An 11,593-nucleotide genomic window follows, 5' to 3' on the forward strand; every position below is an offset into this window, starting at 1 on the left:
GAGTTGTTCTACACTTTTTATTAATCCTGTCTTGCACGCTGAGAGAATCTGGCCTTGGCTTTATCTACTGAGCTGACACTAAGTAGTGAGAACAGCAGGGTGACTGGGAGAAGGGCAAACAACAAGTACCTCTCAAAGAACCTGAGCCCGGATACAAAGACCTTGCTGACCGCTCTCTCTTGGGAACACTCTACCTTTCCTCACTATGGGAACTGGAGGATTTCCTACCACCGTGATTCACTTCTTTGGCCATTTACTTCTCACCCCCATCCCTCTCGGGCTCTTCAAACAGTCCTAATAAGACTTTAAAATTTACTTTATCTTAGCCGGGCGGTGGTGGCGCACGCCTTTAATCCCAGCACTCGGGAGGCAGAGCCAGGCGGATCTCTGTGAGTTCGAGGCCAGGCTGGGCTACCAAGTGAGCTCCAGGAAAGGCACAAAGCTACGCAAAGAAAGCCTGTCTCGAAAAACAAAACAAAAAAAAAAAATTTACTTTATCTCCTTCAGCTCTCTGGTATCTGTTTGTTGTGCTCTCTAATTAAGTAAATCAGTTGGATTTGTCACAGCCTGGCTTCTTTCCTTCTACATTAATGTTGTTAGATATATAAATTCTTTTATTTTTGGTTTGACTTATAATATCCATACTCTACATACTTAATTTTTTAAAATACAAATAAGGTGCCTCAAAAGCATTTAGGTTTATTCTCTGCCACATAGGTGCTCTCCCTCTTGCTTAAATAGTGTGTTGTCTCTCTACAGCCTACCTTTTAAATAGGGTTTCTGCCTATACTTTTAATTTCAACACATTTCAAAAGATGCATTCCTCAAACACAGAGGTCAATCGCTTAACACAGACTTTGATGTAATCAAGAGAGGTAAACATGAGCTGCCTGAGGCTGCTGCTGGTGGAACAGATATTCTGTCTTATAGTAAGCTTTCTAAATCAGCAGTATATGGTAAAATAATTAAAATGTAGTGCATTAAATACATAAACAATACAGTAATGTAAGTTTATTGTCATTATGAAGTTTTACAAATGGTGTATAATAATGTGTTTTACTCAATTGTCGGTGTAATACATTTGCTTCCCAGAGCATCATCATAGAAACATCTGTGAGAACACATCAACCATGGGGTCACTTTTCCAGCTTTGTTATAGTCTGCCATATACCTGGTCTATCATGGGCTAAACATCACTGTGTGGCTCATGACTAAAGATATAGCACCAGCTACACTTATTGTCTCTGTCTAGTCAATGGTGTGCATCCAAGCTTTGTCAACTGGTGAGTGGTGGTGGTGGTGAGTGGTGGCGTAATAACTAAGCCAGCTGTGTCTGTCATAGCTCACCCTGTGCCTACTTCACCAGCACAGGCTCTCTATGGAGCAGACGTGCTACAGATGTTGAGAGGAATACAATCTTGCACTGAGATGCACAGTTGATAAGGAGACTTATTTCTGCTCTGATGGTTTTCACAGATGACTATGGAGCCAGGTAAAGAAATAATGACTTCCAGGGAATCTTGGGCCACTATGGTGAGAGCTACAAGTCCTTTGTTGGTGTTGGTAGAGAATCATCAAAAATTCTCAACAGAAGAGGAACGTTATCAAGCAAAAAGAAAAGGACATAGCAGGGGATTCTAAGCAGAAACCAAACAAAACAGCAAACTAAACTGCCGTGCTGTCAGTTGAGAAAGAAAGAGCAGTTATGAATATCTGAAGTCATGAGTGCTGATTCCTTAACACAGCAATGTCTGCTATGCGACCAGCTTCTCAACAGCAATGGCTTCTATCTGTAGACAATTCATTACCTGTTTATGTTATCTCATTTCATTTTAACAACTTTGTAATGAAGGTATGCCACTTTATGAATGAAGAAACTGATGCTTAAATACTTTTTTTTATATACTCAATTATTTATCAACTAATGAATAGTGGTGTGAGGACTGAGACCAGTATATTTGAGTCTGTGCCCTGTATTCCTCCTATGTCACTAATTTCTCCTACAGATTTCATGCTGGAGGTATTAAGAAGCCAGCATACAAATTATATAGAGGAGGGACTTGTTCATGTTTGCTTTGTAGAGGAGAAGCTGTTTCAGATGGCAAAGCTCAAGGCTACTTTAATGATTCAAAAATATAGATAGTGAGTACATTAAGTGGAATATCAAGCTATCAAGCTAGAAAAGAGGGTCACTTCAAGAAGTAAATAGAAGTTAAAGTAGATGGTAAGTACAAGGTGGCTCTGCGACTGGAAGAGGGCATTTGAAGGATGCTACTAGGATTCTGATGTGCATCTTGACAAGTAGTTATGCTGTCATTTGATACAGTGGGTGCAAGGGTACAGATTGTACACTGATTTGTTGTTGTTGTTGTTGGTGGTGGTAGTGGCGGCAGTGGTGGTGGCAGCGGCGGCGGCAGCAGCAGCAGCAATGATTGGATTGTTACTTTGCCAGATTGGTCATGAAACAGGGCAAGGAGTTTGGAAAGCTATGGATAAAGGGCAGGCACACAACTTTTAAGAGCTAAAGAGTTTTTTGTTTGTTTGTTTGTTTTGTTTTTGTTTTAAATGAGACATAGAAAATGTTCAAAGTCATGGGCATATTAGGAGTCTGATCAGAGAACACATGAAGTAAGAAAGACAGAAGTACAGATTGAAGTACCAGCAAGAAAAGAAAAATAGCCAGGTGGTGGTGGCGGCACATGCCTTTAATCCCAGCACTCGGGAGGCAAAGCCAGGTGGATCTCTGTGAGTTTGAGGCCAGCCTGGTCTACAAAGCAAGATCCAGGACAAGCACCAAAACACTACAGAGAAACCCTGTCTCAAAAAAAAAAAAAAAAAAAAAAGAAAAAGAAAAAGAAAAGAAAAGAAAAAGAAAACTGCTGTTAAAGGAGCTTACAGGCCCACAATCACTGTGAGAAGAAATGCAAAAGAGCAATGCGAATTTGGAGAATTAGGGGCGAGAGGTTACTAGGAGGCTTGAATGGCTTTGTCCTGGTATACACCCCTGTCGTACAGTCCCTCTCCCAAGTGTGAGCTTAATTTAGTAGGTTGCTTCTCTCTAACACAGCAAAAGAGAGGGAGGTCAGGTTATAAAAAGACTGCCACTTCCATCCTGAACACTCTCTCAATCTCCCTTGAATCACTAGCTCTAGGGAAGCCAGCTGTCATGCCGGGAGATGGTCTTGCAAAACGGAAGCCAGCTGCCACATTGGGCAGCCTGTGGAGAGGCCATGTGGTGAGCTGCAAGGGTTGCCAGTGACAGTGGAAAGAGCTTGGGAACACACTCCCCAGCTGAGTGTTGCCGTGACTGCAGCCCTACTGAGAGCTCACAACACCTCCTGAGCCTAACCCAGAACCACCCCCTAAGCCATTTCCTAATCCTCTATTCACAAAATCTGGGTGACCACAAAGTGCTTGTTGTTTTAAGTCACAGGTTTGGGGACAATTTGTATACTGCAACAGGTAACTGACATAGAAATGCAATCCCTAAGGGTAAGACGGGACTGAACTTCTGCTCACTTTGCAGTCACAATTTATACGTATAGCTGCCAAGTCTGAGGGCTCGTTCATTGTGCCGGTTATTTACTATCTACACAAGACAGGTAGGTGTGCACTGAGCCCCAGAGGAGGGAGGTGGCAACATTACAGTCTCTCAAGTCAGCACTGGGGCCCACTTGCTGTTTCCTCCTACCACCTGTGTGACCTGCCCATTAGCAGGTTTCACTTCCTCTCTGCCTGTGGAATTCTTGCTTGTATAAAGGACAGGAAGAGTATCATCTCTATGGCTTTTGGGAAGATTGAATGCTATCCTTTTAGTCAGATCCTGTAGCACTGTGAGCCCACCATAAGCATTGACTACTGATATTACCACTGTGTGTGAGTGGATCTATAAAAGGAGAAAGATGAAGAAGGATACACAGTACCCTAGATTCTCACATTGGCTCCCAACAATTGTAGCAGAACAATCTTAAAAGTTCTTATTAATAAAATCAAACTTGAGCCAGGTATTGGGGTGAACACTGGAAGGTCAAAGAGACAGAACAAGCCACAGCTAACCTCACCTGGCCAACTTCTCAGCTGATCTTGTTTCCTCAGAATGAAAGCCTCTGTGTCCTCATATCCGAATGGATCTCAGCTGAACTGTGCTGCTAGAGGGCTTTCATCTTTGCATTGGCTGTGTTTCTTATTTAATAAGATTGTTACACCTACAAACAATTATCAACTTTATTTTCAGTGCTATCACTTGCCCCTCTATTCCATTATTTCCCTTTACTCATTATCATATAAACTCCATCCTTGATGTCATTTATACTTTTTTAAGATGATCAAGGCCCAAATCTGAATTTCAAACCCCACCGACCTGTCTCTAATGCTGAACCAAACCCTACTTACAGGTGTTATGAAACCACACATGAATATGGGAGTCTCTATCTGTGCACAACACAATGCCATCTTCCCTTTCCTGGGCTGGAAGCTTGCTCAGCTCCCTCCCTGTCTGAGCTATCTTTGAGTACTCATGTGTCCTCCAGAGCCTGTACTGAGTGTCTGAATATATACAGGCACACAGGTGTACACAGAGTAACAGCCAGCCGTGTAGAAGACAGGTGTACACACAGTAACAGCCAACTGTGTAGAAGACAGGTGTACAGACAGTGAATAACCAACTGTATACAAGACAGGTATACACACAGTAACAGCCAGCCATGTAGAAGACAGGTGTACAGACAGTGAATAACCAACTGTATACAAGACAGGTGTACAGACAGTGAATAACCAACTGTGTAGAAGACAGGTGTACACACAGTAACAGCCAACTGTGTAGAAGACAGGTGTACACACAGTAACAGCCAACTGTGTAGAAACAGAAACCTCTTGTTGGGCTTCTTCTGTTTGCACTGCGTGCATGTTACCTGTGTTCGCGCTTGGCTGTTCTTCGTGGTTTGGGTCTCAGTCGCATGATTGCACAAAGCCCTTGCTTTCCTGTTATCCTCTGTGTATCTATCCCATGCTCATTGTGGAACAGGAGCTCTCTTCAACCCCATGTGGTTGACAATCTGATCTTTTTCTGTGATGCTTCTTGATTTATTTTTAATTTTTAAAAAATGTATTGTTTGAGTTTTTGGAATTTTGTTTGTTTGATTGATTGATTGATTTTGTTTATACATCCGGACCAACACTTCTCCTCACTCCTCTCTTCCCTGCACCTTAACGCTCCCCCACACCCCCAGTCCTCACTCCCCTCCACATCCCCTCCCTCCCCTCCATGGACTTCTTGCCTCCAATTTCTTGAGGCTCTTCTCGCACTATACTGACGTCTGCCTGTAGATGGCGCCCTTGCATCGGTAAGGGCAAATGGCACTGACTTTCCCGGGTTCTGGTTTCCTGTTGACTAGGGTCAGTCTCTTCCGATGACACCACATTCTGTGTGTAAAGAGCCCAGTTCACTGTCCTTGTCTTCCATACCTGAAAAGCATCCGCTGACAATATTTTTACTGGAAGTATTTCTTAAATCCCATCTGTTTGTCACTGGACTCTTATAAAATTAGATCATCTCTAAGTCCCTCTGTCTGGTGTGTGAAAATCACAGCACGCGTGCTAAGAGATGAAGGTATAATGACAGAGGTGCACGATGGGATATGTTCAGACCCTCAGTAGAGTCTGTGGCGTGCGCCACACAGGAGTGGGTGCGGGAATTTCGCGCTCTGAACCAACATCCCTGCTAGCAATCCATCACACACAAATGTCTTTTGCTCCTGGTGTGAAAATTCCTGGAATGTAGCTTAACTTCATCTCCCAGGTGGGTATATATAGTTCAATATCCCATAAAGGCCTTTTTCTCTTCCCAAAATATCACTATCCCCGCAAAGGTTTGACTTCATGAGTACCCACTCATAATTCTAGAGAGGACGGTGAGAATGTTCAATCCTAGCCATGCTGGCTGAGGTGACAAATCTCTTCTGAAGGCCTATCCCCTTTCCTCCCATCAGATCTCCCAAATAAGTCCATGTTCTCAGTTGACCCACACCTCTAATCACATTTCTTGTTGGAAAGATTTTGATTTGCTGGGGAAAATATCCCTCAGAAAAGTTCCATGTGAGGCACATAATCCGTTGTTGGACAGCTGTCCTGTTTTGTGAAGGGAATGTTATTGATGACACTGCAACAGTGCAGTCCTCCAGTTTCACAAGGTTCGATTTCCTTTAATTCCTTGTTTCTTCTATGCCGTCCTGCATCTGAACTATATGAAAGGCACAGCTGACAATCCAGACATTAGGCCTGCAATAATCCCTAACCTCGTTCTTCTTTTCCCTTGTATTTCCCTCCCATTCCTAGGTCACCCACGTTTGGCTGTCTCTTCTCCACTTCCAAGTCCCTATGATAGAGGACTCTGATTATGCTAAAAAACCATTGGCCCACCTCTCAGTTCCAACATACGATAGTCCTGCAGAGCTCCGACCCCACCAGCTTTTGAGAACTGGACCAACCTTCACACTAATGCTTTCCTGATGTCTTACACTCCCTTGGCAACAAAGGTGGCAGCTGCAACTTCTTCCTGGCATGTCCTTCACAGCTGGATCTGTTTTGAGCTTCTGGCCATCCAGGGAGGTAATCAGATGTCAGATTTATAGGGAAGAGTGTGTAAGCAAAAGAAAGAAGGGATTTCCAAACATGCATTTAAAATACAGAAACAAGAATGAATTCTTGACCTTGCCATGGATAGAGCTTTGCTCTATTCCTATAAGCAAAAACAAGATACCCTTTCCAAATGTCTCCAGCTGAATGCTTCTGTTTCTGTTGCTCTCATATGAACACTTTTCCAGTCTTCTTTCCCTCTCTCCTCTGTGTGTTCCACACTCACAAAGCCTACTACCTCCTGGAAGCACTAGAATCAGCCCATTCGCTTCTATAAAGCTGTTTCAGATTATGAATCTTCACAGAGAAAATGTCTCTGCTTATTGATTAGACTGGAGAATTGGGTATTTGAATATTGCCAAGGTCATTTCTATTTCAAAATTCTGAGGGGTTTTTTTTTAAATTAACATCAACACAAAGAATTTTCAGCAATATATTTCTGTTCCCTTCCTTGAGAAGAAAAATATCAGGATGCATGGAAATCCATCTATATTCACAAGATTTTTCCAAATAAAAGTGAGTTATCTTGAACATAGGATTATTATGTTAGACAGTTGTTATGAGTTGTCCAATATAAACCTCACAAGATGCCTACAAATTATTATACCCACTTTACAGATGAGGCAATGCATGCACGCAGTTAAATCAATTACTCACAGGCATCGGTGAGCAGTAGAGCTTGAGACCACTGGGCTCCACCACATTTACTCTCTTCTTGCTTTTAGCAACTAGAGAATATGCAGATAGGAGCTATTACTTTTCCAGTGTTGTACAACACTAACCTCTAATTTAGACAATCTACAACTTCACTTCTAATAGGTTATCAATAAACATATTTAGAGCTGCTCCTTGCAATTATTTGTGGTATAAGAATTCAAAATAATGTCAGAATAACAAATAGGTTTTATTTTACAAAGGGCTGCAAATTGAGTTCCCTTCATCTGCAAAACCTCTCTACATAAAATTAGCCATTCTATTCAATAGTTTATTTTTAGGCCACTTTCTGGTTTCTTATGACCTGGTGTAGTTGAATATCAAACAATCACTACCATCCTGTCTCCATGTGAGGGCTTTCCTCACATGTCAAAGGCCCCTGTTCAAAAATTAATTTATAGACCAGGCTAATTAGAAATTAGTGTCTTCAAATAGCATACACCTTACTTGGGTTTGAAATAATTTGTTGTGAATAAAGGATGATCATTACTTGTGTGTCATGCTAAATTTAACAGTGAATATATTTCAAAGTTTTCCTACCACTTCCTTTATTCTGTGATGAAGTGTCAAGCCAAAATAATAAGCCAGACTCACACAACAGTAAAGGCAGAGGTTTCCAATTACTGACGACTTAGATTTTTACATGAAGATGGAGCATTTAATAGTATCATTTCTCTCCTTGTTGAATTATTAATCATTTCACATGACATGTGTACTACAAATAACAATAATAAAAGTAGAAAAGAAATTATGTAAGTGTGTTTTTCTAAAAGATATGCTACTTAAAAATGAACTTCGGAAGTAAAAGTTTAAACTTGATTGGTTAATTTCAGTGAAACACCAGTTGGGTGGCTGAAACAAAGCCATTAATATGCATTGGGATTTCCATGCCTGGTTATTGCCCTCAACCTTGTGCATTTAGCATGACACTGGTGGTATTGTCCGAGGGCACATATAGTCAGCTTAATTAAAATCGCTGGTCTTCTTGTTGCACACAGTAGGACCTAATCAAAGAACACAAACTCAACTTTCACTTCATTAAAACTGTCATATATATTCAGTCCAGCCCTGGGGATTTCATAGCTAAAGACATTTCTATAGTTGAATTTGGAGACATCACACAACCACATTTTGTGTAGTTGGAGTTTGTGTGTCCTAATATGTAGCAATACATCCAAAAGTAAGCATGCTGATTATATTCCTGGGTTAGTTTTTTGTTACTGCTATAACAAATGAGTACTAATTACCTGCTTACAATGTCACAAATATATCATCTTACAATTCTGGAAGCCAGAGCACATTATTCTAGTGTCTTTTCATTTGGGACAGAATCAAGGGGGAGTTTCTTTGTCTCTTTCAGTTTATATAGGCCATTCCCAATTTCTTGGATCGTGGCCTCACCTGTACCTTCAAACCCAGCATGGACTGGTAGGGTCTCTATACCTTCCACCCTGATTCTAACCTTGACTCTATTTCATTTTTTAAAGCCTATGTAATTGTTCTGGAGTCATCTGGTGGTATAGAATTATCTCCCTGTGTGATGTGTGTGTTCATGTGTGTGAGTACAAATGTACGTGCAGAGATCAGACAACAACCCCAGATATTGTCCCTTACCTCTCACTTTATTAGGAATAGAGAGTCTTGTTGGCAGTGCACTTACCAGACTAGCTGGCCTGGGAGCTTCTAGGGACTCTCTGTCTTTGCCTTCTGTCTCCCTGAAGGAACACTGGAATTAAGAATATGCTTTCCCATGTCTGGCTTTAATGGGTGCTGAGAATCCTAACTAAAGACCTCATACTTGTATTGGCATGCATTTTACTCACCAGCTATCACCCTAGTCCTTTACCATGTAATTTAATATAGATGCTGGTTCTGGAGATTGGGATGTAGACATCCTTAGGAACCACTTTTTATGCCTGCCACATGTTTTAAATAACTAAAGAAAAACACTGAAAACATATTGGGAGGTTCACATGAGATGCCTTTTCAGACCTCAGAACAGGGAGGTTACAGCCACTGTGTTTTCCAGTGGTGTTACCACAAACTGTCTTCCGCCTCCAGGTGCTTCTACAATCAAAGGCATCTTCAACTCTAGGTGTGCCTCTTTTCCCAATACCAACTAAATAAGGGACTGAGGAGAACAGTTGCGGTTTGTCCACCAAAGTCCATCACTTACCAGAATCAATACTTCGCAATTCTCCATTTCCCTGATGCCCCACACCAGTTGTTCTTAATTCCATTCAGGAAATAATTGCCTGAGATCAAACAAATATCTGGTATTGTGTTAAGTGCTGAGGCACACAGTTTGAGGAAAACAATTCAAGCCCCACTCGTGTGTGTGTGTGTGTGTGTGTGTGTGTGTGTGTGTGTGTGTGTGTGTGTACATGCTGATGTGAATGTGTGTCCATTTTTGAGGCAATGGCAGCAGGGGAGATAGGTGGGAATATCACTCTAGTGAAATGTCAGCACACATACTGTGATTCCTTTCCATCTCTGGACATGACCAAACCTTACTTCAGCAGTTCTCTTAATTGGACCCCATCCTCTCTGTCTCCCACGTCCGAAATGTTTTCTCTCAGACGTGAACACAGCTGTAATTGCATCGCCCAGGCAGCTCAAAAGCAGCGCAGCCGTGAGAACAGCAGCTTCTTCACCTTGTTCTGCACCCGGGGCTCTCTGGGTTCCATTTCCCCATTACCTTTGCTTCCTCCCAACATCATCATATTCAGCGGGGCTAAACGCAGCCACAAGGGTGCTAGGTTCTCCCTGGAGCTTTCCAACCACAAACCTCTGTTCTGAGGGTCACCTTAGCATTCTCACATATTCAAATGTTGTCCTTTCTTCAGAAACAAGACCAGCAATCATCCCTCCGGTGCCACGGTCCTCTATCCATCCGCACTGAAAAGAGTGGTTCTCTCTTCTCTGCTCACAGGCTTCCCACACAGCACTTCTTTTCTCTTTAATAGAAACTATCTGCTTTGGCCTTAGATCTTTTACTTTGCTTAGTATCAAGGCTGCTCCCCCAGATTATAAACTCCTTGAGAACAGCCACTGCCTTTATTCCTCTTTGAAACATCTACCCTAACTAGCACAGCACCTTGCCCACAGCAAGGATACTGTGCTCTAGTCTGTCAGACAGAATTCAGTAGATCTGCAGTCTCAACTTCCAGAGTACTGTCACAGTGCTGTTTCTACAGTGCACTCCCCTTGGAGGTGGCAGTGGGAGGTGTATTTTTCCTCTGTTTTATTCACAAACACAGGAAGTGACAGGCATCAGTGGAGAGGGAACCATTGTCTTTTTCTGAAAAAGACTGAGTCACTAGTTAACTGGCCAGGCCAACTCAAAGGACAGAATGGACATGGTACACAAAGACAAAAGCCAGTTCCACAAAACTACAAATGGCCTCAGCAAAATTAGTCCAGAAACATCACTGAATTACACATTGCTGCTTCAGAAAACAGAGACCTCTGGACTTATAGGAATTCCTAATTCTATGAGGAATGATACCAATACAACTGTCCAGTAATGAATATTTATGGAAAAGAGGAGCCATGAAACCACAAAAGTGATTTTAGTGTACCATTGTCATCAGTTCTACTAAACTATTTTCATTGTCAACCCAAAAATATCTTGAGTGGACAATACAGAATAATCTAGAGCACCAAATTGTATTAGGAGGGTATTAGCTGACTCAGGAGACTAATTATAATGAGGTATTGAGCTGCTTATTTTTCTTCTCATTCTTAAAACCATAAACCACACCATGCAGGCAGTAGCTGCCAATCAAGTCCATGTGGGAAGGCGAAAATAGCCTTGAACAAGGGTCAGGAGCTGTGGTTGTCATTAACTTGCTAACCTTGGAAGCTCTTAGTAAAGATCATCCCCACTTGGGAAAGCAAATGCCTTCCTTAGGGAATACAGCTGTAGTTGGGGCTGAAGCTGCTGAGATGCAGAAAACCACAGAAAGACTGCATACACACAAGCACACTTGAGCATGCATCTGTGTATGTTTATATGTTCTCACCCACCATTCCCAGACTGATACCTTCTAGTTTAAGGGGTCAATTTAGTGTTACTGTTAACCAGATGATTATAATTTGAGCCAGTGTGTCCTAAATAACAGTGGCTAATATAAAAGTTATCAAACTGCTTTTCTCACTCCTAAGATTACCAGCAGAGGTCAAGGACATACAATCAGTATATCTATTTCTGAAGCTATTTGTAGAAAACAATAATAATGTTATC

The sequence above is a fragment of the Peromyscus maniculatus genome, chromosome 11, assembly GCF_049852395.1.
Source record: "Peromyscus maniculatus bairdii isolate BWxNUB_F1_BW_parent chromosome 11, HU_Pman_BW_mat_3.1, whole genome shotgun sequence".
NCBI classification, from domain to species: domain Eukaryota; kingdom Metazoa; phylum Chordata; class Mammalia; order Rodentia; family Cricetidae; genus Peromyscus; species Peromyscus maniculatus.